This window comes from Eriocheir sinensis, unplaced genomic scaffold, assembly GCF_024679095.1.
Source record: "Eriocheir sinensis breed Jianghai 21 unplaced genomic scaffold, ASM2467909v1 Scaffold351, whole genome shotgun sequence".
In the NCBI taxonomy this organism is placed as follows: Eukaryota; Metazoa; Arthropoda; class Malacostraca; order Decapoda; family Varunidae; genus Eriocheir; species Eriocheir sinensis.
Window position 1 is genome coordinate 40209 of NW_026111667.1, and position 26942 is coordinate 67150.

The 26942-nt window shown below is 38.4% G+C and overlaps 1 long non-coding RNA gene and 1 pseudogene across 1 annotated transcript in view; one reads left to right on the forward strand and one right to left on the reverse strand.

The window, feature by feature from the left end:
• On the forward strand, positions 1 to 17964 carry LOC126991854 (bis(5'-adenosyl)-triphosphatase enpp4-like; annotated as a pseudogene).
• Positions 14839 to 26942, reverse strand: part of LOC126991855 (uncharacterized) — a 17018-nt gene continuing 4914 nt past the window's right edge. Inside the window, exon 2 of the long non-coding RNA XR_007745893.1 lies at positions 14839 to 15136. This is a non-coding gene — a long non-coding RNA (uncharacterized LOC126991855). The remainder of the gene's footprint in view (positions 15137 to 26942) is intronic.

Sequence of the window (26942 nt, forward strand, 5' to 3'; positions counted from 1 at the left end):
AGTGTTCACTAGACTGATGATAGTGGCAGTGACTCATTAATTTATCAACGTGCGTCAAGATCACTGACAAGACATAGCACCCAAGTTGAAACTGTAGATTAGTATGATGAGAGGATCGACTACTGGGTGACTAGTAACAGATCGGCAGGAAGCGCTGTGACAGGTGGTGCCTAGCTGGTGTTACCTTTTGCTGTTGCTGCTTCATGGCTATTGTGGAGATGTGGAGCACCCTGGCGACTGTCCTGGTGACGCAGCTGGCCATGCGTGTTCAGTGTGGGGGCGCCGGGCCGCGGGTCCTGGTGGTGGCCCTGGACGGCTTCCCCAAGGAGCAGCTGGCCCGGCACACCTGGGACCACCTCACATGGGTGTATGCTCATGGCAGCCACCCACGCAGGTTCATGTACGTGTCCAGTTGTGTTGATATGACTATTTCGTTATTACCCTTACTTCATAAAATATAGCTTTTGCATTGCATGGGATACCTACTGTGCTTGCTTAAGTGGGATATTACAGGACGGCATACCACCACACTTTTATTACTCACATTGCTGCTTCCTATTTTTGGTGCTTTTTCTTCCATTCCATATAGCTAATTTGAGGATGTTGAGGCTTTACTTCTTGTGCAAATTGATAATGACCATTTGACAACCATGATAATTGAGTAAAGATAAGTACTATGTATTTACACGCTGATATCTTTTCTGGAGAACCATAGGAAAGAGTAGCGAGTAGCGGGCTTTTTTTTTATTATTGTTTCCTTTTTTTTGTGCCCTTGAGCTGCCTCCTTTCTTGTAAAATATATATATATATATATATATATATATATATATATATATATATATATATATATATATATATATATATATATATATATATATATATATATATATAGGTAAAGATTCGTTTTAGTACCGTGCCAGTATCTCATTATCTATTTTATGAAACATCACTATCTCTTCATATAGTATATATCTTTTCTACAAACCTTCAACCGTCATGGAAACGCTTTCAAAATCCAATTCAAGGACTTTTTTTTACTCTTGAAAATAGGGGATAATGTTTACGAAAGCGCATTGCCTCCTTTGGCAGTGAAGAATTTTACCAAAAAAGTTGACTCTAAGGGTCTAGTACTGATCAATTATTTTTCTATTGTTTTGATTATTTGCATTTGGTGAGCTTTCTCTGTCACCAACTTTTCACAAAATGTGAAGTTTACTATGTATACAGTCAAACCTCAACATATGCAGATTTAACATGCATTTTAAATTATTGCAAATTTGAATATTTGCAGAGTAACCCGTGGATATTATCAAGTTAAAGACTTGCGTATTCGTGGGTTTTCCTTTGCACTTTTGTGGCCAGCCAAAGTACTTGTACCTCACCGCACAACCCGCCACCACCCTACGCACCTTCATACTTACAGAAACCATGGTAGTGGTTGCTCTATGTATGCATCTATCAGCAGAGATCCATAGATCCTTTACATCCATGGGTGTAGCCTATCTGTTACTTTAACCCCCATGGATGATGAGGTTTGACTGTATTATGTATTGTAAATAATTTAGAGATAATTTAACCCTTAAAGTGCGGGGTTGTTTGCCATGCCTGTCCTCCCACGCGGGCATATTCAGGCTAAAACATACCTCATTTCAACCTTGCATACCTTTACTGCTACTTAACACATGTGACTGAATGAAGTATCACTGTAAAGTACATACCCTCACCTGTCCTTTGACGTTAATTTGAAATCTATATGACCATTGGTAGCGCGAGTAGCGAATATTGAATAAGATCACTGAAAACGCATTATTATAGATAGTTTTCCACCTTTAGTGGACTTCCCTTCTTTGATTTAATAATAAAAGGCATAAACTTTATACAGTTTATGTGAAAAACACCCCAAAGAACTTAACTTACGCACCTTCCTAATGTCCTTGATTGGTACTGAGGTCAAATGGCCCCCATCTTATGGCTGAAATTCACTGGAAGGTGAGAGGAGGTGGGATGTCTAGCGGACATCTTCTCAAAGCTAACACTGGCATACACTGACCAAAAATTAGTCAAGAGAGCATGGTTGGGTATTGTTTGAAAGAAAACGACATGCTTACTCTACTTCACCACAAATAAATTAAATTTGACAGCGTGCTAAGTGAAAAAATAGCTTGTCGACTATTGTCGACACCCATGGTTTGAGCCCAGGCACCAGCCGTCGACAATTGTCGACACCCGCGCTTTAAGGGTTAAGTAAAGAGAATGTTGTATATAGGCTATGTGCAAAAACTAGACCATTTTTCACGACTTGAATATATGCGGATTCTGGTATCTGTAAGGGGTCCTAGGACCAACATCCCATAGCCTTTTGATGTAAAATAGTGGTTGCAAGATCAAGACTGCACACTGCTTGGTAGACAGTCACTCTGTACAGTTATTCTGTACACAAAAAACATAAATGTACAGTGCATAAATAACATACAAAGAGAGTAGTAACAGAATTGGAATGTGACAGGACTGCAGCAGGATCATTCAAGTTGGAAGAATCAGCTGACAGCACTTAGTGCAATTTGAATCTGTAAAATATTTTAATTATTTATTTATTTATTTTTTTATTATTATTTTTTATTTACTTTTTTTTTTTTTGGGGGGGGGGGGTATTTTACCCCTGATCTTTTTTTCTATTTTTTCATATGTACAGATTTTTGCAAGTTCTCTTCATAAGTAGGGTTATGCCTGTACTAGTAGTTGATGCCTCATAATATATCTTATTTATGATTGTACAGAGGGACTCACAAGTAATTAATATTGTCCTTTTCTATATCTTTGCAGAAATCAGTTTCCAACCAAGAGTTTCCCCAACCACTTCAGTGTAGCCACAGGGCTGTTTGAAGAGTCACATGGTGTGGTAGGCAACAAAGTATTTGACCCAAGTCTCAATCGCACCCTCACCATCAAGGATCCTGAGCTCTTTACACAGAACCCAGGTGTCATGCCTCTCTGGGTAGGTTTGTGGTCGTGTAGTTGCTGAAACATAGGGTGTATAAGGTATTGAATTAATTAGCAAATGGCCAGTAGAGATTTAGAATGGTCATCTTTAATATTGATTTTCATGTGCATTTGTTTAAACTGCCTCAAACTCACTTTCATTGCAAAAGAAGCTGTTCATCTATCTGTATTTCCGACACCCTGCTCCCTCACTGGAACTTCCCAAGAGGGGTTTTCCATGGTAGAAGCATGTCCTACATTTCCTGTTTCATTAGGTACACTCTCAGCACACTTAATCTCTTGCCTACCAACTCACTCGCTACAATGCTCATCCACTCTATTGATCTATTTCACTGTTGATCTACTCCTGGCACCCTCTCCCGCAATCCTTCCCTCTTCCATATTAATTTTCATTACACGTCCAAACCATCTCAGACCACCACACTTCACTCATTTAACCACTTGTGATCCACTCCATCACTCTTCTACCCATACCAAACCTCTTATACATACTTTCCATACTTTTTTCATTTTCTTTTCTTACATAGTTCTCTCCATTGCACTCATAGCCTATTTATAAATGCTGTATTTGTGATTTGTGAAAGTGTTTATGCTCTCACTATTTTTACATTATTTTATTTATGCTAATGTGTTGCAGAATTTTCTCAGAAAGATGATATCAGGCTCAGCTTTTCTTAAGGAGGCCAATCAATATAAATTTCAGTGAAAAAAAAATTCTTTTCAATTTTATCCTATTTGTTATCTAGTTTCATGTGGATAGCTTATTTTAACCATTAAAGATATTAATGGTGTTTTTTGCCCATTACATATGCACTGCAGAGGTGCAGGCCCATGCATTGCCAAGGCGATACAGTGCAACAGAAGGTTGCAGTTTTTGGAAATCAGGTCTTTTGGGGTACTACTTGATCCCCTTGATTAAATACCGCTTTTTTCTTTTTTAGTACATAAACTCATTAGAAAACTTTGAAGCATCAAAAACAAAGTGCATATATATTATATATATTCTTAATTGTAACTCAGCCAATCTGATGGAAGGGGATGGAGCCTCCCTAGTGCAAGGGGCAGAGCTTCTTGGTGCAAAGTAACCAACTTAAATACAGACTGCTTTTCATATAGTTATGGGACTTCACAAAGCCATGTGAGATTTTTAAGCTGCCATAGCTGTAAAAGTCACCCATTAGCTTTCCCTAACAATATTTGCCCTTCAGACTTTGAATGAGCTTCATGGAGGCCACAGTGGCTGCATCATGTGGCCAGGCTGTGCTGTCCCTTTCCATGGGAGGAATGTGACCTTCAGTGAACCATACCGTGACAATGCTACATTTGATGAAGAGGTTGATCTGGCAGTGAAGTGGCTAACACATCCCATGAAGCCTGCCAACCTCATTTTTTTCTACCATGACCAGCCAGACATGGCTGGGCATGTGTATATTAAACTCTTCATACTATGATGAGGAACTCAAGAAGGTAGCTAACTAATGCATGTTACCAGTATATTTGGGTGCTTTTTTACATCTAAGTGGTTGAGTCTATGATACTGCTGAATTATCAAAATGGTCAGTTTATTGTTATTTCTACTAAGATGATCAAGTGAGATATATGAAGCTTAGGAGTGTGGCAAAGGAATGGAAGTTGTGTGGTTAGTCACCATAAAAGTATACACAAAAAAGAGAAAATATACTGAACTTTTCCAAAATATGACATTGTACACTCTAATGTTGGGTAAGGTTCGCATACCTTTCATTTTGTTGTATTATGTATCACTCAAATGGCCATTTTATTCATAATCTGAGTGGTATTCAAGTGATTTATTCTTCCCCAGATTGATGCAGGTTTGGGTTACCTCTTCCACATGCTGGATCTGCGAGGACTTAAAAAGGAGGTGGATGTGGTGATCCTAAGTGATCATGGAATGGCTCAAATTTCCTCCATCACTGGCATCATCGACTTGGACACCATTCTTGACCCGGGGCTCTATACCTTCACAGGCTCCTCTCCTGTTCTCAATATTTGGCCCATTAAAGGTGGATGAACTAATGATTTTCCATTGTTTTGCTTAAGTAGTAGAAGTTGTGTCATCTTTGTTCCATTGTAGTTCTGTATATGTAGTTCAGTGAAAATATCAAGCAATATTTGTGCCTTGAGCAGTTCTTTCTAATCAATGTAACATAATATTAAAATCTTGCAGAGAAGGTTGTATATGTGTATGCCAAGCTGCAGGATGGGAGTAAAGCTTACCCTTACAAAGTCTACATGAAGGAGGACAGTCAAATGAAAGCATGGCACTACATGAACAATCCACGCATCAGCAGCATCACCCTAGTAGCCAATGATGGCTATGTCTTCCAGGATGTCAAAGGATTCATCAAGGGCCACAAAGATAAAGGATATCCAGGCTGTAAGTGGTGTAGCTTTGTATTTGGCTGAGTAGTTTGTAGTTAAGTAAGGTGAAGACAGAAAAAAAAAAAGATTTTGCCAATATTTAGTACCATTGGTCCCATGTAATCCAGTATGACCTGTTGTATGGTTGGACTGTCAGCAATGCAATTGGCTCTCCCATTGGACTATCGGTGAGGAAGGTGACTAGACACCCAGTAGGATGAAATGTAAGACCTATCAAAGGGTGGATGAGCTTGCTAGCCAGCTAATTCTAGAGTGTGTGTTGGACTCACGGCCATAGCCATGCACCCAGTCTTCCTGGGCACCCCCACTCTCCCTTCCCCAGTGGGTGACAAACCAGGTCCTTCACTCAGTTTCTTGACCTGGCGCAACCCTTTGTACAGTTACATGGATGATGTGACCTTGATTGCAACTATCCAATCCCCTGAGGCTGAGGTTCGTGAATCGATCAACGATGACCAGAGACATATATCAAGGTGGCGTGTGTGGAACATGAAAGTGAATTTATCAAAGTCCAGGAGTCTTTTGGTTCCTAAACCCTGCACTGTCCTCCTATCTCATGGGGATCTGCTTTACAAGGATTCATTGCTAGCCAGGAGTGATGCAGTCACTATCCCAGGAGTTATGTGTGACACAATACTTACTTTAGAATGCCACATAAGATCGCTGGTTAGCTCAACTTCACATAAGCTCAGTATACTCAGAAAGGCTTACAGTATATTTCATGATGGGCACATCTCTGCCAGTTGCTTCTGTTGCTTTATTCTTCCTCTACTTGAGTATTGTGCACTGGTGAGGTCCTCAGTTACTTCTTGTCATTATAACCTCCTTGAGAGAGTTGTTTCCTACCACTAGCTTTCACTGTGACAGATCAGTCTTGGGTGACTTGAGTCATCGCACGATGTCAGCAGTGTATGCATGCCCTTACGATACGATCAAGCCCACACCACCTGTTGCACCACGTGTTTCCAGGGCCGTATCGCTGACCAGAATGTGTGCCTCACCTTAAATTTGCATTCGCTTTCCTTGCAGTCTATCTGTTACCACACCAGCCAGTTCCAGCATTGCTTCTTGCCCCATGTTGTTGATCTTTGGAACTCGTTGAGCAAGGGTGCCTGTGTTGCCAGGGACGTTCACTCTTTCAAGTGTTAGCCAAACTAGATTATTGAGTAGGCAGCTATTTATATATCTCCTACTGTTGTTATATTCTAGTTGTTTTTTCCCAGTGATATATAGTAGATATACCTATTTATATATTTATTGTGTATATATTTGTTATGCCTCTTAAAATTGTATTTTGTAAATTATCTCAAATATTATGCTCATACTTAATTAGTTGTTTTTAATTTCTTTTTTTTTTTTTTTGGGGGGGGGGGGGGTTGTTTACTTGTGCATTATAAGATATTCAATACCCTCTGTCCCTCTTCTTCTATAATCTACATCATCTCATCCTCTTTCTATTTATCTCATTGCTTTCACTTTCATTTTCTCTTTCTAGGCATCTCAAGTGTTTGGGGGCTGCTGTACAGACAGCTTATAGGTTCTGCACTCCTCCCTCTCTGCCTAATTCATCTCTTATAATAATAATAATATTAATAATAATAATAATGTACATGCTCCTTCATAGGGGCCAGGGTTATGAAAAAAATGTAGGGTCTGACTTTGATTAACTGCATAACTATCATCATCCTAAAACAGTTTGTTACCTATCACTGTGGGCCATTTTCCTTTTCTTCTGCTTTGTGCATATCTTTGACTTCAACATTATAAATAAATTATCATTACATAACATCTCACCTTTACAGTGACAGAGATGTTTGGTGACCATGGCTATGAAGTAGACAACCCAAGCATGGAGCCTATATTCGTGGCAGTTGGGCCTTCATTTCGTCAGAAATTCACAGCAGAGGAATTCAGTAACCTTGATGTTTACCCACTGCTGTGCCTAATGCTGGGGCTACCTCCGGGGCCCAACAATGGCTCACTTGACAATATCTACCCCATCCTGGCTCAGCCCATCACTACTCGTCTTATTCAGCCTCTCCTTGTCGCCCTGGGTTAGTTCCTCCTTTGGTACTTTAATCTTAAATCATCAGGGCTTTGTTTTGTTGATCCTATGAGACATCTCTACTTTTCTTAACTTTCTTCATTCAAGGCAAGCAGAAAGGCTAACTTTTGCTTTATGAAAATATTAAGCTTGCCAAAAATAGCATTTATTATAGGGATTATTATAGGGAGTGTTAGGCAATGGATATCTATACTTTTTACTTCCTTCCTCTCAATCTTTTCAGTAATATATATTTCAGTAAAGCTTCACTTTAACAAACCAGTTGGGGAAAGGGGGTGACATTTTATCTGAGGGATCCAAATTTTCACAGCTGTAAGTTTGCTATTTGCAACCATTTCCTTAAATAACAAAGGTTGTTCGTTATAAGGCATGGAAGTTCGAGATTGGAGGTGTTTACAGTTGGACGGAAAAAACTAGACTGACTTGATGAACACCGCCAGGTTGGTTTCATTTCCACCGACACTGACTGATGTATATGTTCGGCTGGCCCGCACCGAACCAAACCCCTTATCTACCCAACTTGTTTGATAAATTCCCATATATACCAGACTGGTCCAAAAAGTTTGTTAGAACCAAAATTGATTATATTTAGGTCCCATAAAAGCAAAGGTTTACTGTATGTTAGTAAGCGGAGTCTTCATTAGCTACTTTTAGCAATTGAGTACTTAATGGTTTTTAGTTTTTTTTTATATAAAACTAGGGTAGTAAGAACTGTAAATAGTATAATATCCTGACATCATTATCCACTAAAAAGTATGCTTTCTTACTTTGTCTCCTCAGCTGTCAGTTCAGTATAGGAAAGCTAAGCAATTACCAATCTGCCAAACTTTGTTCCTTTCCAGCCTGGCAGACCTAAAAGAAAATTGTTGGAATTTTAAAGCTACATGTGACAGGATCAGTATCATATGAAAAGTTTGTCTTTTGATTGTTGCAACATTTTTAGTGCTCTACCATGTTTCTCAGTACTGTGTCTAGAGAACATAATGAATACTTCTCTCTGAAAGGGGTACAGTATTGCTTGGTAGATTAAGGTGAAGAGTAACCTTTCATGGGTTTGCAGTTGCTGCCACTGATTGAGTCAAAATTTCTGACATTAGCATGTGAACAGCTTTCAGAGGCTTTCATTCATTGTGAAAACCTTTACCTCAAAGTTGCTCATTATGAAATTCAGTACTTGAGGTGATGTTGTAAAGCTGTAAAATATATATATATATATATATATATATATATATATATATATATATATATATATATATATATATATATATATATATATATATATATATATATATATATATATATATATATATATATATATATATATATATATATATATATATATATATATATATATATATATATATATATATATATATATATATATATATATATATATATATATATATATATATATATATATATATATATATAAAATGTACCATATATTCTTTATGAAGACAGCAGCCATAGTGATGTATTCCAAATTCTATTTGTTTTCATTGTTTTCTCTTAATTTTATTGTGATGCCTTTCCCTTCTGGTGTTGACATAACATGATGACCTGGTGAGGCAGGTAATGGCAAGCATTAAATAGCCTCATCTTTGGTGTCAGGCACTCTGGTGTTGTGTCTTCTGCTATCTCACAGCAAGTGACACAGCAAGGTATTTTGCTGTTTTAATCTACAAAATGTTTCATATGCAGTTTCCTAACTACCAGTAGCTAGAACACCATTATTTAATTCCTGCTTTATTCCTATTACTGTGCATGAAGTTACTGGCCAGTCATTAACTGTTGTCTCTAAATTGATGAACATGTCAGAGATCATAACTTTTTTTTTTATTTTTTCCCTCAATTCATGACATTGCCTTGGTTCATGTGACTCCTTTAAAGGCCTATCATGCCATGTTCATGTATTTGAGAAACTGACTAAATCAGAAAGGAGAGTTGTATTAAAGTTCTGAGTAGTGCATTTCAGCATATCCGGGAACACACAGTTGAATGTGATAAAGAAACTGGTGATATTATGAATAGCCCCTTGCTCCTTTTCATACACTACATATTTTCCCTAATTACAGAACTTCATATTTGCACTCTTTTCTTTCACCCTCCATCCTTCTTGTCATCATACATCATAATACTATTATAGTAGTACTAAAATATTGAGATCGTTCGGGCATTGGCTACTGTGGGTATTCACCGCGTTGCCAAACCTTCCTGACACACACACACACACACACACACACACACACACACACATATAAATGATATGGTGGACGGAGTGACCAGCTATGTGAGTTTGTTTGCAGATGATGCAAAGCTATTGAGACGAGTGAATGATGTGAAGGACTGTGAGGCATTGCAGAGGGACCTGGATAAAATATGGGAGTGGAGTGGTACATGGCAGATAGAGTTCAACCTTGGGAAATGTAAAAAAATAGAGTTTGGTAGGGGCGGTAGAAGATGTGAATACTATTATAAGATGGGAAGTGAGATAATATGCAGAGGAATGGAAGAAAAAGATTTGGGAGTGACTGTCTCAGAGAACATGTCACCGGACAAACACATCAACAGGATAACGGGACAAACTATGAATTTGCTGAGGAACATAAGGACGGCATTTGTGTATTTGGACGAGATGATGAAGAAAATAATAGTTGCAATGATAAGGCCAAGGTTGGAGTATGCATCAGTGGTCTGGTCTCCTTATGAAAAGATGAACATAAGAAAGCTGGAAAGAGTGCAGAGAGTAGCAACTAAGATGGTACTGGAACTTAGTGATCGGACATATGAGGAGAGACTCAGTAGCATGGGGCTCACAACCCTGGAGAGAAGAAGAGAGAGGACACCTGATAGTGGTGTACAGGGTGGCGAGCGGGGTGGAGAATCTGAACAGAGAAGACCTGTGTGTGTGGAACGAGAGAGAAACGAGAGGACATTGAAAGAAGTTGAGGGCGACCACGTGCAGGCGAGATGTGAAAAAGTTTAGCTTCCCAAACAGAAGCATTGAGCTATGGAATAGACTGGAGAAGGAGGTGGTTTGTGCAGAAAACATTCATGATTTTTAAGGAAAAGTTGGATAAGAGAGGATATGGAGACTGTAAAGCGCAAGAGTAGCTCTTTTCCCTTATGTCACAACTAGGTAAATACAACTAGATAAATACACACACACTCTCTCGTCAATGTGAAGAAATGTTATGTAATGGAAATGGGAAAGCGTGATGGGAGATGGAGAAATATTAAAGAAAGTTCAAGAAGAGAGAGATCTGGGAGTGAAAATACAAGATAATCAACAGTCTGAGAGTCATGTTGATAGGATATTCGGTGATACGTATAAAATGGTGAGAAATATAGGATTAGCATTCCACTACTAATAACCACTATGATTAGACCAAAATTGGAATATGCGGAGAAGAAACACATAAACAAATTAGAAAGAATACAAAGGATGGCAACAAAAATGGTTTCAGAACTGGAGGGATTGACATATGAAGAGAAATTAAAGTAAATGGACCTACCAACACTGGAACAAAGAAGAGAAAGGGGAGACCTAATACAAATTTATAAATTATTGAGTAAAATGGAAGAAGTAGATAATGAGGAGTTACTACTAAGAGAAGGAATAAACACCAGGAACACAAGAGGACACAGTAAAAAATTAAGAAAGGGAAGATGCTTGAGACAAAGAAATTTAGCTTCCCTCAAAGAAATATAGAGGTTTGGAACAGACTAAGTGAGGATGTAGTATCGGCGAAGAGTGTACAAAACTTTAAGGAAAAGTTGGACAAATACAGATACGGGACCACACGAGCTTAAGCCCAGGCCCTATAAAACTACAACTAGGTAAATACACACACACAGAGAAAAAAAAAATGTTAGGCAGGGCATGTTGAGATGACCTTGACAGTTGTGTATGTTGAAATGACATGCTGCACCTAACATATAGCTATTAGGCACGAGTAGCACCTCACTTGCAGTGTCCTTTAAATTTAGTGCATTCAAACAGTGTCTATACTGAATAATATGTAAGCATATTATTTCATTGTATATTAGCTATGACTGCTATATTTTTTGACCAGTAGTAGACAGCACCTTCCAGCATGGCATGGTCTCTAGTGCTCTTATGGAACCCTAAGCACTTATTAAATTTAGTTGTTCATAGTACCGAGTACAACAGTACATCCCTGATGTGAAATCTGTCAAGTTTCTGCACAATAACTTTGCACTTTTGTACACCCCACATAGCAAAGTAAATGATGAAGTGGAGTAAATATAACCTACACACTGTCAGGTGTGACTGCTTTTGTGTTGTGTGTGAAAGTGGCATATTTTCTAGAATGAACAATAATACCTGCTAGTTTCAAAATATAATTTCATGGAATGTATGTTTCATTAGTCACTATGTGGAGAGAGAGGTTAATATTTGTATATTTTTGTAATTTGATGAACCTTTAGTTTATTCATTCTATGATGTCACAGTTTTATGGTAAGAAGTCAATACATATTGAAAATATTATGAAATTCTATGATTTCACATTTGAAAAAAATGTATAAGTAAAATATAGGAAAATATTAACATTTATATGAGAACAAACTTTGTTCTAATTAACCAGTTTTCAAAACATTCAAATAATTGTCTGACTATCATCACTTTGTAACTCCTTTATGTCCTCCTCCCTAGCCTGCCTAGTGGTGTTTGGTGTGGTGATCATGGCAGTGGCATGCAAAATACACCATCGGGAGAAACGGTCTCCTGTCTCTGCTGATGCACTGATCAACGGTTATGTGTACAGGTTAGTGCTGGACCAACCTAAGTTATGATCAGCTAAGTCACAGAAGCAGCAAGTCAGGTGCTTCAGGATATTTTGCTGAAGGTATAGAAAATTTAATTGAACAATTCAATTAGTCATTTAATCAGTAGGGGCATACACCTGTGTGGGGATTCCTGCAATATATGTATACTGTACAGACGTCAAAAAAAGTATTGGTGCACTATAAGTACGAATCATTCTGACACCACGGAACGAAGGACGGTGAAAAGAAGTGGCCGACTTGATACACATTGGTAGCCCTGCTGTGAGGTGAATTCCATAAATCACCAGCCAGCATGATATTACTTACAGGTTTACATATGTGGTTACGTGTAACGGCCTATCTGCGTGCGTCGATAATGCAACATAACACTGTCACATGGTTTTTACTGTAACACTTTACATGTGGAAAAACATAACTGCACTTCACTTATGAAATAGGGTATGTGAACTATACAACATGGTAGTTGAATACGGGTCATTTATATATTATAGCTGTTATTACTCACAGTCATAATTATGCTGTTATAATATTACTAGTAATATGTTTGCTGTTATAATACTACTTTTAGGAGAAATATAAGCGCGTTTCAATTTTTTTATTAATACATTAATAAGCCGTATAGGCCCCACCTGCTGCTAAGACAGCATTCAGCCATTTAGGCACGGATGCCACCAACGCACTAGTCATTTCTTGCCCAAGTGGATGACGGAGGTGCTCCTGTGCTTGCAGTGCACTTCTGACGACAGCAGCACGGTTCCGTCCCCGGTCCCGCTCAGGCATATGTCGGACCATTGCTGCCCAGACGTGCTCGATAGGGTTGAGGTCTGGCGATTTGGGTGGATGTGGCACCAGAGTGACGTTTGGATGTCGGCCAAACCACTCTCTAACAACCCGGCATGTGTGGATTGGGCTGTTATCCTGGAGAAGGTAGAAAGGCTCCCCCTCGGGGAACAGCAATGTCTCTACCGTGGGAAGAAGGACCTCCTCCAGGATTTCAACATACTTATCATCTGTTAAATATCCCGGTCCAACATCAGCCAACTCCCCAACGGCACTGGCATGCATCCATCCAAATAACCCTGCAGAGACACGCCCGCTCCTGCTGCTAGCAATTAGATTTTTAATGTCGTATCTGAAACATTATAGCCATTTATGTAGTAGTCACATAAAACCTCTTCTGTAACTGATATTGAAAGGTGTATTGCAGCCAACCAAGTCTATGTCTTGTCCTTGATATTCAAAGTTAGTGTAATTACAGTTATGCTAGCATAACTATAATTACTCTAACTAGTAGTAGACAGAAGACAGACAACACAAATCTGTGGGTGTGGATACAGGCACCTGTAGTAACCACCAACTTGTTTACGTATTCATATGAGTGAGTGAGTGAGTGAGTGAGTGTGTGTGTGTGTGTGTGTGTGTGTGTGCTGCACTGCAGACCCTGGTCACGGCGAATGTCGACAGCAGGTGTGAATGGGTCATCATCGATGGCATTTGGTGAACAGTAACACAGGATATCATTGTATTACAACATGTATTACTGTATCCAGTTATAGTCCACCTGTTATTATCCACATTATCTAATATTACAGACTGTAATATTCTATTACAGACTGTATTATATCACCAAAAACAAACAATTAACCTGGTAATCGGCTGCGGTGGTGCAACGTAGGTGCCCGACTCGTGGCATGTTGTCTGTAGCACCTGTGTCTGCGTGCCGCCGAATCCACTGTGCTGCTGTGTTCCGGTGAATATGAAGCTGACGGGCAATATCAGTAATAGTGACACCCCTAGCATGGAGGGCTACGACAGCCCCTCGTGTTGCCTGTGATGTTTCCATGTTGATTGGCATGACCATGATACAAAGATAACCACGTAAACTTCCTGTCAGTCTTTGAAATGTTTTTGGATCTGAGTTATGAAACAATCGCTGTGTGGTTCGAATCTTACGAACAAGCCACAGTCAGGCATGCCAACCCTCCCACAATATCAGCAGATGCTCGAATGTTTGCTGTAGGCATTGCACCCCCTGTGCACCGATACTTTTTTTGACGTCTGTACCTTTTAATTTGTTTCTGGTTGAATGGGGTTTTTTGGTGAATTGAGTTGATATTATTCTTCCACTAGGCAGCAAAGACATTATACAGTATCACTAACTTAAAATTATTTTTATGGCTGACGGGCTAATGTGGTGGAGATAAGCTCAGAGTCCATGCACAGCCATAGCATATGCTCCCGTTACAGATAGATACCCCACTGTACCTAGACACCCAACAGGAATAAAACAAAACCTGTTAAGAGGGGTATGATTTCCTCTGTAAACTGACAGCCATCTAGTACTAGTTACTGGAGAGGTTATTGATGAAGCCTTAGCTAAATCCTCTTGTTAGGATGAAAAATATTTTGATAAATATAATGAACTCCATTTAACCATGATAAAGAGCTGATTGGCAAGCCAGCCAGTTCTACCACTGAAGAGCAATTCCTCTGAGTCCATGATGAATCCCATTGTTTAGTTCTGTCTGCTGAGTGGAAGGGCTGACTTTACACCACAGTCCCTTCTATTAGTTTTAATTATGAAATCATTATCCACATGCCTCCAGTGATCCCTTTTCAGATCTCTTTATAACTGTTGTGGAATGTGGAAATCTTCACTCCATGTGTCATAAATGGTACTGAAAGGGTAGTGGAAAGTCATTATTTTTTTCTTTTCATTTAACATCCTATGTTAGTAAAATATGTGTAAATATTAACATTTCTATGAGAATAAATTTTGTTCAAATTCCCACTCTTGATGATTATAAACTCTCTCCTCCCCGATGTTCAGTCTTCTTTGGTCTTTCAGCTGGCCTCCTGTAAGGATGAAATTAGGGAAAGGAAAATTTACAAGAGGTAAAAGGACATGTAGACATTAATAAGCAAAGTGCTAGAACCTAAGGCATCATATCATTGACTAACTTTCCAAATATATAGAGTGAGGGCTACATGTTTTCTTTTTTTCCAGGAAAACTATGGAAAAAGACAAGAAGTCTGCTGATGAAAGTGAAGAGGAATGTCTATTGGATAATGAAGAGATAGACTTGGTGTAGGCATGAGTACATACAAAGGTTTGTGGGCAGAGTGGTGCTTCAGAACCTCTGAGAAATTAAATAAGTTTAATAATTTCAAGTTTAAAATATTCATGGGACAACAAGTTTTAGGGCACATCATCCAAGTGTCTCATGCCAAAGATTACAAATGTTGCTTTATGTAAGTTAATCCTAGTCATGCTAAAAAGGTCTTATGTGTAAGTCCTATAGATTTGTTGCGAAATGCACAACTCTTGAATTTTTCTGTTATTTCTTATTGGAACAGCAAAAGCCTTTCAGTCCTTGACAAAATATTTTAAACCTGTTGAGAAGGCAACTTCCCCTTTTATCATCCTTGCTTCAGTGACACTATAGTCGGTGTCATGAGAGCTGGCTGGGATAATCTTTCAAGGATGGACTTGCGAACTTGGTATCATTGCTTGGGTGATGGTACTGCGTGCTCATTGGCCAATTCTAAACTTGTTCTAACGTACAAGAAACTGACTTTATATTCCTACTAAAACCCTTTTTGAGTTGCAAGGTAACAGATTGCTTTGATAGAAACTAATGCAATATTACCTTTATCGATAAATATGTGCCTTTTCAACTATTATAGAAAAATCTGAAATGACATTCATAACAAAACTGAGTTGTTACTTCACGTAAACGGAAAATATCCAGCGATTGAAGCGACTGTTAATCCTAGACTTTATTTTTGCCTACTTTTCCTACTACTACAAAGTGTTTGGCTACAGTCTACACAATGTCATTCATTAACTCATTTATTGTAAGATTTCTTGGTGTATTATTAGTCCTGACTTTGTCATTTATGTGTAGTGATGCTACTTACTCATAACGTAAACATTGACCTAAGGCAAAAAACCTCCTCTTTCGTCATGCTATCATTAATCCTGAAATATATTTCCATTATTTATAGGTAATAAATAAGCATAAGGAAGAGCGATTATAAGAATAACTACAGTTAGATACCAACAGGGCTGATTTAACCCCTAAAGGACCGGAGGAGGCTATAGCCACTTTACAGGGCGAGAACCCAAGGCAGTTATAACAGCCTTGCTGTTTTTACGCCAAATTTAGCTACATTTTGCCAATTTTTGTATTTCACTTATTGGGAACTCTGCCCGAGATTTAGTTTGGCTACTCTGTCAGTCTCTGCTCTTATCATGGCAGAAAGCAGTGACACTGATTCCGATGTGCCCGATTTCCTGCCCACACCCTCCCGCCCTCGGACCTGAACGCCATGCGTATTACCTTCTGGCTAACCACACACAAAAGGGGCTTTATTGTGTGGAGGGAGCTTATAATATAGACTAGCTTACGTTAATAGAGCTCAAGGCACCGTTTTCATTACGACCTAGCCATGGCCAAGCAGCCAAAACAGACGCATGGCCGTTCCAGTCAGAATTCTCTCCTCCCTCAACTCGCTGTCTCTCCATAACCACGGCGTGTAGAGACTTCTGGATGGCATCATTAGAAAGAGGAAGACTTAATAGTGAGTACAAAGTCTGTTTCATTTGCTCGTCCATTGTAGGATAAGAGCAAGGAGTGTGTGAATACAGGCTATTTTTGGTGTTTAGCACTGGAGGGCCGGTCCTGGCAGCACCAAGATTACCATCACTGCCGGTCCTGGAGGGGTTAAAGAGGTAGCAAAGAGCGAAAGATAGTAGGCTATGTCACAGCAAATGGAATTTGCCGCAGGTTAGATCTAGTAAACAACAGGCCAATGAGCAGCGCAGAGACCACCACCCAAGCAATGGTGCCAAGTCCGCGAGTCCTTCCCTGAAGGATTATTCCCACCAGTTCTTGTGACACCAACTATAAAAGGTGATCAGAGAAGTTAAGTAGCTAAGACCTTACAGTTCTGCTAGGGAGGAGGGAGTTAGGATTGACCTCAACCCCTGTTGAAAGCAAGGGGGGGAGGGAGAATTGGAGAAAGGAAGTATTGGAGTGGGGTGCTAAACTTACTTTGACTGAAACAAGGACACTGAAGTTGGAAGTGACAGGGATGGGACTGGGACATGAAGGGCTAGAAATTTTGCAGTGTTGGATATTGTCTCCAAAAGGGAGTCAGGAGGGGAGCACTGGCAGGAGGGCAAGACTCAAGATAACTAGGAGGGAGTAAGAATAGTGACAGATTTTTTGGGGAAAGTGGAGGAGTGACATTTTGATTAAACATATATGGATACATTGTGGGAGGGTGTAGGAAGAGATAAGGGATTAAAGTGTCAGAATCTAAGGCAGAGAAGGATGGAGAGGAGCAAGAAAGAAGATATAGGAACAAGTAGAGAAGAAGAGAAAAAGGGAAGCAACTGGAGGGGAGGTAATAAAACCAGTTGTAGTAGATGAACTGGCAGAATGAGCTAGTAGAGGAGCATGCTAGGAGAGGGGGTATAAGATGAAGCCAAAGTGATGAGTTTCTTGTCATGTATTTTCTACAATTAGGCTTAAAGCAGAGTGCAGCAACTTCTGATTGAAAGTGGTAGACAGAACTAATGTAGAAAACATTGCAGTTTTCACAGACATTACCCCATAAGGGGCGGGTGATGCGTTTTCTGGTTGCCGGATAAAGGGCAGGTGACGTTTTTTCTAGTCTGCTTTTTTCCACCCTAATTCATAAGTTTGCATGGGGATTTATGGGCCAACGTGACTCCTAGGCTGCCACACAACTCCTTCGTGCCATTGTCAGTGTTTCCGTGACTAAAACAGTGGCAGGAGGAGAGTTTTTAGAGCTCCCTCGTCTGATTCCACAATCAGTGACCTCGACTCCTCATAAGCCTCCTCTTGCTCCCAAAAGAGCTCTCACTGTCAGTGCAATCGGGAGAGAGCTGAAAGTGACTTTCAAGCCTCGAAGGTTATGTTAGTGGTGAAGACAGTGTCGGCACAAGTGTTGAACTCCAACCCCTTGTCTTATCAGGAAAGCTGAGTCCCACACATTGTGCAACCTCACTTTGGTGGCTATCCGGTAAACTGATCTCATTACAGTGATGGTGAAAGTGATATTGAAGCCCCTGAGGATGTATCCCACCACTCTTCAGGGTTACCAAATTCAGAATATGAGGGTAATGAAGGGGCTTTGCAGCGGGGTCAAGTGCAGGAGAAGGAGGGACACTCACTACACCGTGCCAGCCTCAACCTAAGCAGTGTTCTGAACATAGCCCTGCTGCAAGGAAAAAGTTACTGCCTTTCATATCACCACAGAAACACCACATGACATAGAGACTTTGGGTTTGTGGCAGATTGAAAATGAAGGATGGATAAAGGGAATGCCCATAAATTTAAAGCTTCTGGGTTAGGAAGAGCCGTGAAATTGATAATGGAAAGTGAGCAATTTTCAGGAAAATGTCAGAACATTGCCGTACAGGGAGAACCAATTTCACATTGCATCCCCATCCTTTAGGGGCTAATTTCTAAAGGGCAGATAGAGTGGTCTGGCCAGGTTTATCACTGCTGGAAATGACTGGGAGGAAGAGTGTGCGATTGGACTTTGCAGTGAGCTATTTAGTCATTTAAATAGAACCAGTAAAGGTTCTTTTCCAGATACTAGGATTACAATAGAGCCATTTCCAGTGTGCATTTAAGTATTTATATATGTAGTAAGTAAGTGTCTTCTTCACAGGAGCTGCCCCAAAGGCCTTTTAGAAGTAAAAGTAATTTCATCATTGGCCATGATAAACCTTCAAGAGAGTGGAGAAAGCTTAGGTTCTCTCCTCAAAACCCTCATGAAGAGTGAGGGATGTGAAAAGTAGGATTACCACACCAGTGGCACCCCCAGGCCATTTGTCTAGCTTATGGCTAGCCTCACATCCCAAATGCATGGCACTCACCAAAGAAAAAGAGAGGGGGAATAGTTAGATGCAGAGGGAGGGAGAAGAAATTGCATAGAAGGGAAAGTTCAAGCAGAATTTGTCAGAAAGGGGCAGAAACAGGAAATCACAAGGTCTCTGCCCCAGCATTGTGCACCAGTCCCTGGTCCCAAGTACCCTCATGATGAAAATGGACTTGAAAATAGGGAGGTGTTACTTAGAACAAGGTCATATGCTCAGTTCCAAAAGAAAATTTGGTATACACAGTCGGATGGCCATGCCATGTAGATCAACTTTCCTGAACATCATGATATCTCTTGATCATTTCAAAAATTAAAACAATGTAAAGTGTTGTGTAATAACCAATTGTCTTCTAACAGACTGAGTTGGAAGTTACCTTCTCAGTTTTATATCCTTATATTTTTAAGATTCTTATGCTTAGGAATAAGAATTTTAGTTCCATTTGTATTGTCAGGAATTTAAAGAAATACTTCTGGTTACTTTACTAATACTAGTCACTATATGTATTAATCAGTTTTATCTAGTCATGGGCAAGATATCGTACAATTTAGCTTTAGACTTTTTTTTTTTTTTTTTTTCCCATATATTAAAGATTTCAGTGCAATGGCAACAACATACTTGCAAAAGTAAGTTTATATCAGTTATACTTAACCCTCATACTCCATTAGCCACAATCCTAGCGCTATTCAAATCTCACGTTCCTTTTTTGATATAGTTTGTTTTGGTTTGAGGCTATGCATCACACATCAAGCCTTATGACTGGCCCATTGTTTCCTAGCTTATACCTCACCTATCCAATCAAATCCCAGCTTATATAATCATATATTTACAAGCTTATTCGAGCATCATATTTTCCCAACATGGGTACAGATCGTGGTGGGTGCTATTTATTATAGTTTCTTACCAGTTTACAAGTGAAATAGCTACTATATTACTATTTCCACAGGTAAATAAGTATATGAGGCACACGATAAGACAGATGACGACATGTGACTGTAATGTTTTGTGCTCTTATTTGACATGGACAAATGAGTAGTGTGTGCTGTGTTGACAATGGCTGATGAGGAGTGTGAGGTAAGATTGAAGTTTCCAACCTAGAAGAAATTGACCTGAATGAGTATGCTGAAACTAATGCTCTGTTTTTAATTTATGACTATGGCAAGGAATGATTTCTTAGCTTTCAAATGGTATACAATTCCCAGGTTTTGTTGAATGATGAGTAAATAATCTAGGAAACAATGGAAAACCAGTTAACTCTCCCCCGCATGATGATGCGTTTCGCGTCATCAAGGGTAAAAGGTCCTGGCGCATGATGATGCGAAATGCACCATAAAACTTTAAAAAATTGATTAAAAAATAAATTTTCAGTGAAAGTGCGTCATATTTGGGAGCATCATTTGTTGGGATAAGTTTCTTAATGGTAACATATGGCAACCTTTCTAAGGAGCATAGATGAGGAGTGTGGAGATATTTTTATTTGTTAGCCTCCTCTGAGGGGAGAGGAAAAAAATACAGTTTTCTCGGGAACTAATAGGGTTATGAGGATTTTGAGGATACCATATGAATCCTCACTAAATTTCGCTTCAAATATATATATATATATATATATATATATATATATATATATATATATATATATATATATATATATATATATATATATATATATATATATATGGCTAAAAGAGTTGGCCCACAAAATTTCGAGCTAGCGAGTGGGGAGAGTTGGTACTTCAGATTTATTGTCTACAATACTCTATACGGAGACTTGAAACAAATGTGTATTGTTTATATATATATATATATATATATATATATATATATATATATATATATCTATATATATATATATATATATATATATATATATATATATATATATATATATTTCCCTCTGTTTATATTTGTGCATGTTCTAGTACAAGTCTTTATGAATCCATTGATACCAAATTCATTGGGGTACGATATATCTGTGAGGGTAAAATACGTCCGGGAATGTAGAGTATCGCGGCGGCAAAAAAAAGCCGGTTGGGCCTGAGAAATGTATGATGAGCGGAACAGAAACTTATTGGAAACTTATGGTGCGCGAGAGGGTTAATATTCATCTCTCCCCCTCAAAATAATCATCCGAAGTTTTGTTGAATAATTTGAGTAAACAGAGGAACACCTGTTTACATGCGCCCCAACCTATTTGAAGTCACTCACAGATTTTATCACAGTATTAGGGTTAATGATTTTGCAGTATATTTTAATGTCAACAGTACCCATAAAACTTATCACACCACTGTTTACAGTCTAGATAAGTATTCAGATCTAGAATGTTTTTAGCAATGTCTGGACAGTGGTTAGTCTGAGGCAATGTTTTCTACTCTGCAGTGATCAAATGGCAAACTGCCTAGGCGAGTGAAGCATATTCTCTTAGACTAGATCAGTGATTCCCAACCAAGGGTCCATAGAGATCCTAATTATTTTTTAATTTATTATGCTTTCATTTTAATTTTATTACAGCTTAATCAGCATAACAATGCAAGGGATTTTATATGTATGTATTATTTTTATTGCAGAAAAATCTTCTATTAATTTTGCTGGCTTAACCTATTTCACTGTAGGGGTCCACAGGTGAAAAAGTAAATGGAAAAGGGAGACGGGACAAAAAAGGTTGGGAACCACTGGACTAGATCAATCAAAATGAACAAGTTTTATATAATTTACAGTCATGCCTTGGTTTACGAGTTTAATTCGTTCAGGAATTTTGCTCGCAAACCAAAAAAACTCATAAACCAAAACAAATTTCACGATTTAAATTAATGGGAATCCCATTAATGCAGCCCATATCCCCAGAAGTATTAAATATCATTTTACAAGTTATTTTATACAGAATAAAATAAATTTTCCAAACAAATAGCAATGATAAATAATATAAATAATATAACATAATAATGTAGTGCTGAAAAGACAAAGATCGCACTCTGAGTGTACTAAGCAGACTGAAGGCAGTGTCACAATGGGCGTTTTACCCCAACCGTGGTTGCCCGTACACCCAACTGGGAGCGATTTGTTGGTTTGGGTAAAGACACCTGTCCTCCCATCTTTGAAGCCATGATTTTTTTGTACTCACAACTGCTTCTTCCTTCCATTTAACTGTAGCAACATGTCCATAATTTGAGTAACAGCAGCACAAGCCACAACAGCCCTTGCTTTTGGAAACGGTGCCATGTGGATACAGGATGACTGGTTTGTTTATATTATGGATATGGGCAACCAACCTTGGTCGTGTGTGACGCACACTCAGAAAAGTTGGAGTTGCCAGTTCCCCATACCACCAATGGGTTTGGAGGACAACGGCCCAGTGTGACACCAGCTTGATCTCATTCCCATTGTTTTCCGCTCTGAACGCTTTTGTCTTGCAGCGAACAAAAGGAACTCATGCCCGCATCTTTGACCTGTACAAACAGGATGCTTATACACCAAGTCATTCCTCATATACCAAGGTATTTTCAGTGAACTTTTTTTACTCATAAACCAAGGCACTCGTACACCGAGGTATTACTGTAAGTTTAATTGTGTTACTGAACTGAGTTTACCTTGGGTAAAGTCAATGAGTCTTGAATCTGTTTAGACTAGTTACTAAATCATAAATTTGTTGTATTTCTCTTTTCCTATCCAGGAATAAATGAATCTCAGTTACTTATTGTTAAAGGTTGTGAGAAAAGTGAGTAAAGTCCAATGAGTTCCTGTTTAGTTAAATAATTTTTCAAACTCAATTTATTGTAAATTAAAAGAGATGTTTGTTTATATTTATATTTTCAAATACTTCTCATACTTATTTCTACAAAACTTTGGGTATCAAGTTCTACAGTACCTCTTTTGTTCATATTACCATTCCATTCATTTATTACCAAGGACATGATTCTTGCTTCTAGTTTAATCTGCAGTCAACCACTTCCTAACATGGTAATAGTCTTGAACTGTGCATGTTTTTAATCACATCATGAAAAAGCTCTTGACGAGATGCAGTATTTCAAGTAATATGAGCTAACAATTACTTAATGTCATTCGTGCCAAATATTGGACTGAAAAGTGCAATATAATGACTAACTCCATGTTAAATAAGATTAATTCATGCCAAATCTTTATTTTATTATTATAGTTCTGTTTATTTCGCTCAGAAATTTAACCCTCAAAGCGCGGGCTTATTTTGCGTGCCTGTCCTCCCACGCTGGCATTTTCAGACAAAAACATACCTCACTTCAATCCTTCATACCTTCACTTTACTTGACTCACATAACCGAATGAAGTACCATTGTAAAGTACATACCCTTAACTCTTTATTGACGTTAAGTTGAAGACTATATGACCTTTGGTAGAGCGCGTACGGAATATTGAAGTAGGATCACTTAGAACACATTTTTATGGGCAGTTTTCCATCCCAAATGGACTTTCCTTCTGTGATTTAGTACTAAGAAGCATAACTTTTATACAGTTTATGTGAACCACACCCCAAAATAACTTGACATTTAGGCCTTCTTGATGCCCTTGATGGGCATTGAGGTCAAAGGGCCCCATTTTGTGGATGAAATTCACTGGAAGGTGAGAAGAGGTGGGATGTCTAGCGGACATCATTTCAAAGCTCACACAAGTCATACACTGACCAATAATTAGTCAAGAGAGCATGGTTGGGTTTTGTTTGAAAGAAAACGACATGCTTACCCTACTTCAGCATAAACAAAATAAATTTGACGGCGCGCTAAGTAAAAAAATGCCCTGTCGACACCTTTCGGTTTGAGCCCAGGCACCAGCTGTCGACTATTGTCGACACCCACGCTTTAAGGGTTAAAGCACAATCGTCTCTTACTCTCACTCTTTTTTCACATCAATGTCAGGTGATGTAATTACATATTTGAAATGTTTTTTTGTGGTAGTAACTTATAAAAGGCCATAGTATAGGGGTCACTCCTTTCATAAAACTTTAATCCTTATTTATAATCTTTACTGACATAATTATCTCACTTTTGTAAGTGACAAAATTCTAAAAGATTTCAATCTTCATATATATATATATATATATATATATATATATATATATATATATATATATATATATATATATATATATATATATATATATATATATATATATATATATATATATATATATATATATATATATATATATATATATATATATATATATATATATATATATATATATATATATATATATATATATATATATATATATATATATATATATATATATATATATATATACACACACATATATATTAAAATGCCATAAGACAACTGCTAATATTCAAATTATGTACTGCACCAAAGTTAAATGCATCAAACCTACTTTGGTATCAGTACCTTAACCTTTCTGAATCCAATGCTATTGTCCACCAAATCTGTTTAAATGAAACTGTTTGTGTGAATTAAATATGTTTTTGCTGATGAACAATAAAGTGCTTCCAATATGAATCTTGCATTTTCAATTCCTTAAATATCCACCAATCTGGCTAACTTTCATTTCACCCTTTATGTCTGAGGTCATACAATTGGAAATTATTGAGTTCACTGTTGCTAATACTACTTGAATTTAGTCAAACATGCAGGTTCTCAAGTATTGGCTATATAACTGCACCTTGGCAGGCTTTTTTGTCTTGGTGGGCTCTTTTGTTGCTACTTTGTTTTAGAGCCCTTGAGCTGTCTCCCTTGCTGAAAAAAAGAAAAAAGCTACCTAGAAAACTGACAGAGATACTTTTTTTAGTGAACTCAGTTCTTTTTCCTATTTCAGAAATCCAGAATACAAGTTACTCTTTGGAACCAAATGTCCAAACATTTTACTTGCTGGTCAGTAAAGAAAACATTACTCATTGCTCGTAGATTTTAGGCCTATATTAACTGTTTGGAGTTTTGTTAGGTTAGGTTAGGTTAAGTTTAGGGTATTTTCAGACACATTATAGCCAGCACCTTATGGCATTAATCAACAAAGACTGACCTCACTTTGATGTATAAAAAGTCCCATCAGTAAGGAAGCATATATGAATTTTCTGAGTCAAGACATTTGGGGACTTTTGGAGGCTTTGTTAGGTTAGGTTGGGTTAACCGGAGGGTGGCATGAGCCTCAATCCTGCCTGCGCCACCACAGGGGTAAGGGACATTCACTAACACTGCCTAAAGAGGCAATGATAATCTTAGATACAAAAATAAGGGCAGAAAAAAAACATAGGAAAACGTAAACTTTTCTCAATTCTCATAATTCCCGAAAATTCCCGAAATTACCAAAGTTCCCATGGAGTTTCCCACATCAAAATTCACAGGACTTCTACAATCCTATTCCTGACTAACAATCTTTTCATCATAAATTTATTTAAAAAGATACCCTAAACTTTACCTAACCTAACAAAACCCCAAACAGTTAATATAGGTCTTCACTCAGAAAATTCATATATGCTTCCTTACTAATGAGACTTTCTATACAACATAATGAGGTCATTCGTTGTTGATCTATACCTTAAGTTGCTGCCTATCATGTGTCTTGAGATACCCTAAACTTAACATAACCTAACAAAGCAACTATAAACAGTTACTAGAGGTTTTGACTCAGAAAATTCATATATACTTCCTTACTAATGAGACTTTCTATTTAACAAAGTGAGGCCATTCTTTGTTAATTCATATCATATGGTGCTGGCTATTTAGGTAATTCTTTGTTGATGTATACCATAAGGTGCTGGCAATCATGTGTTTGAAGTTATCATCATCATTATTTCATCGACGCCTGCTCCTAGGAGCTCCCACCAGGGGATGGCCATGGCAGAAGAGCTTCCAAACTTCTTTATCCAGACACTCCCTCCTTGCCTGCTCAAAGTTTCTCAAAGATCTTTCCCCCCTCTCCCCAACATACTCTTGCACCCTATCCCTCCATTTCACTGGAGGTCGTCCTCTAGCATTCCCTCCCTCTATCTCACTCACATACACCCTTCTGGTCATCTTACTCTCCTCCATTCACTCCATGTGGCCAAACCACTTTAAGGTCTGTCACTTCACTTCTTCCACCACTCCACACTTCTTCCCTTCACCCCTGTGACACATTCCAAAATGCTCGTACACGATTTCATTACTCATTCCATCCATTCTACTCACACCACAAGCACTCCTCAAATAACTCATTTCCACTGCCTGCACTCTAGACCTCTGACTTTCATTCCAGGCCCACATTTCACTTGCATATGTGAGGGTTGGTACTATTATTGTATTTCTCAAATCCCTCTTTACTTCCATGCTCACACTTCTGCCATTCATGATTTGTCCCAAAGACCCTACCACCCTTCTTCCTTGCAATGCCCTTTCTCTTATCTCTCCCTCCATACCACCATGCTTACACATAACTGATCCAAGGTACTTAAACTCATTGACCTCCTCCATTTCTTCACCATTCAAAATTATTTTGCATTCTTTTTCACATTCAATTCCCACTCTATATGGGCATACAAAATCTACAACCTCACTTCTGTTTTACTCACAAACCATTACTTTACTTTTGTTGACATTTACTTTCAGCTTTCTCCTATTACAGACACTATCAAAAACACTCACCAAATTTTGTAGGTCACTTTCATTTTCTGCAATGAGCACCGTGTCATCAGCAAACAGTATCGAATTCAGTACCCACTTCCTTCCCTCATCAAACAGTCTTACTCCAACTTCTCCAACTTTGCCCTTCATTTCTCTAATCACACC